The sequence below is a fragment of the Otolemur garnettii genome, unplaced genomic scaffold (genome assembly GCF_000181295.1).
Source record: "Otolemur garnettii isolate 467f Iridium unplaced genomic scaffold, OtoGar3 scaffold00181, whole genome shotgun sequence".
Lineage (NCBI taxonomy): Eukaryota > Metazoa > Chordata > Mammalia > Primates > Galagidae > Otolemur > Otolemur garnettii.
The window spans coordinates 2,950,700-2,953,663 of record NW_003852576.1 but is presented as its reverse complement, the minus strand read 5'-3'; positions in this window follow the sequence as shown (position 1 = coordinate 2,953,663).

Below are 2,964 nucleotides of genomic sequence, written 5' to 3'. Positions count from 1 at the left end.
ACAGAAAAATATCTGCCAATTTTAAACACCTATAAGGTGTTTATTTCTCTGTTACCTTGTGTTGACTGATGATTTTGGATATACTGTATACTATGAATCATTTTAGGATTATAAATACCTCATCCACTAGGCTATAAATTTCACTAGATAAAAAAGTACAGAAGTAAGCAAACAGCTGAGACATCCAATGTAATTTTTTTTCAGTTAACATCTTAGACACTTTTTTTTATAACTTCACACTAGACTTCAAAATTACAGCATTTCTATTATTTGTGAAAGGTTAAAGACAATAGAAGTGTATCTAAATTTACCTTATTCTAACAATAAGGCAGTTACACTCAAATGAAAGCTGAATTCTAGGTATAAATGTTCTTTTGCAAGGGAACATTTTAAAATTTGCTCAAGTCCAGAGAGATTTTTATTCCACAATTTCATTTTTACATCAATAAAATCTTAGCTATAACAATACAGATGAAGAAACAACTTAATTTGTATTGAAATAAATATTAAGACATACAAAGCACACACAGAGAAAAAGGGTCACAATAAATTACAAGTAGAGGCATTATTTTGCTCAATCACCAAAGCAAGCCCTTGGTACTTTCAATTTCACACCATCAAATTTATCATTCTTGCTGATTTAAGCAGAACACAAAACAAATATGGATCCCAGGGCTTACTTTCACAGGTACCAGCATGGATAATTTACTACAGTGATCCAATTTGGAAATCAGTAGGGACCAGTAAATCGCTGCATAAGAGAAAGAGCGAATGAGGTCCTTTTTCCTCAGTGTCAGCAGGCTGTGATTATTATGTTTATTAGATTTTCTTGAAAGGACTTCACATTTTCTCAAATATGCAGGCGAACTATATTTCCCCTCTGAGCCCTACATTAACATTTATGTGCTTTGGTCTTGAATACAGGGGAATGATGAATTTTTCAATTTATTTTATAAATTTATACAGTCTGTATAGTGCTGGCCTGAAGAATGTAACTCCCCAACCTGTACAATATTAGATATTAAAAATCGATTCAAGAAAAGTTACTAAGAAATGCTGACACACTGTGTATACAAATTTTTTAGTTCAATATATCCCATTATATAAAGCACCAGAAGTAATGCATTTATAAATCAAGCCGTTTTTATGACTCTGTTTCTAATCTCTGCTACCCTTTTACGTTTGTTCCAATCTACACATCATAAATGTCACCTGGCAATGACTTTGCCCATTTGGTCTTACCTTACAAATACGTATGTTAAGGCAAAAATTAATGTCAAATGTAATTGTCCTATCTTAATGTTACAAAGGAAAATAGTAAACGTTTGGAATTAAGCTGTCATGAAGCGAGAAAAAAAGGTTAGTTTCCAAGTGCTGAACCTATCAAAAAAGTAGCTTCAGAAGGCTATGAAGGAAAAAATGATTCCGAGGCCTGCCTTTCTCATGGAATATGAGCTAGCTGTTAGATTCCAGCAAAGAAATCCATCTACAATATTTTTTCCTCATTTTCTAAGAAAGAAATCAGCTTTAGATTAAAAAAATACTGTACTTTTATCTCTTATCACATCAACTCAAACTCAGTGCAGGTCAGATTTCCTATAAGCACAAGACGGGAAAGACCATATAGTTAATGTCAGACAAGGGAATAAATTCCTTCTAAAGAAAACTCATAAATACCACTTTAGAACATAAGTACTTCCTGGAGTAACTATTACCAGGAAACCTCTCAAACTTTGGCAGCTCCTTTCTTATTATGAATAAGACTCAACAGCTTTCTCCCCTAAATATAACAAGGCTGCTCATTTACACAATTTCTGGTAATAACCTCTGGATTTATATAGGTATGCCTTTGGTATACTATGGAGTATTTGCTGATCTACTATATGAGAATCCATATAGCTTCTGTGGAATTCTCCTAATCCTAGAGAATTTCAAAAAGGTGTTAAGATAAACTAGTTGTCTATGCAACTCAAACTTAATTTTCAAATCTACCTACCACTCCTGATACAATATCCCAAAATTTCAACAGGCTCTTATATTACTGTGCAAAGTCTAAATTAAAATAAAGATTGAAGTGGCCTTATCTAGTATATCTACAAAGTGATGATGAAAAATTTGAAGTATAATTTTTCTGCACAACTGAAGATGAAGAACACATTTATCCTGGAGTGTTTAGGCACTCACTGGGTATGAAGAGACAGGAGGGACCGTGATCTGAATGATGCCACATCCCAACTGCGGCCTATTTTACTGTTTTCCTAAAAGCCCATATCAACAAGGGTATTTCTTTTGAATACCAGTATTTAAAAAGTGTACCCACTGTAAATACTTACTAAATGTTTGTTCAATATCGAATGATTATACATTTAAAAGGGTCATGAAATTCAGATCCTTAGTCTTATGACTGACGCACCTTTAGGGGCATTTAACCTTCCCACACAGCCTGTGAAAATGGTGGTTGGGGGCTACTCGAGGGAAGAGCGCCACCTATTGATTTCAAACATAACTGAGTCTTTCATTTCTGAGTATCAAAAATTAGTCTAATTTGGGGGACAGCTTTGAGGGCAGCAGATACTAAGGTTTAGGGGTGTGGTGGGAGGTGTTATATCAACTCACTAATGAAAGTAAATTCCTTAGCATTAGTTAAATGTTTTTACGTAAATTCCTCAAAATTAATTCCATTTATTCTGATCTAAAACTTTTTTTTTTTTTAAAGCCTCTTAATTCTTATTTGATTATATATACACTCATTTTCCTTTCTGGAAGAATATTCAGGTGTTAAACTTACAAACCTAATCTGAGTTTCTGATCCCCACCTTTAGGCAGTACTGACAGCCTTGCAGTTCTTAGTTATAAAAGGACCCATTAATCTTTCACAACTTCTAGTTTAATATTAGTTTGCCTTAATTTTCTCTGTAAAAATATTCTTAAATATCCAAATTCAAGTTTTTTTTTTTTTTTTTT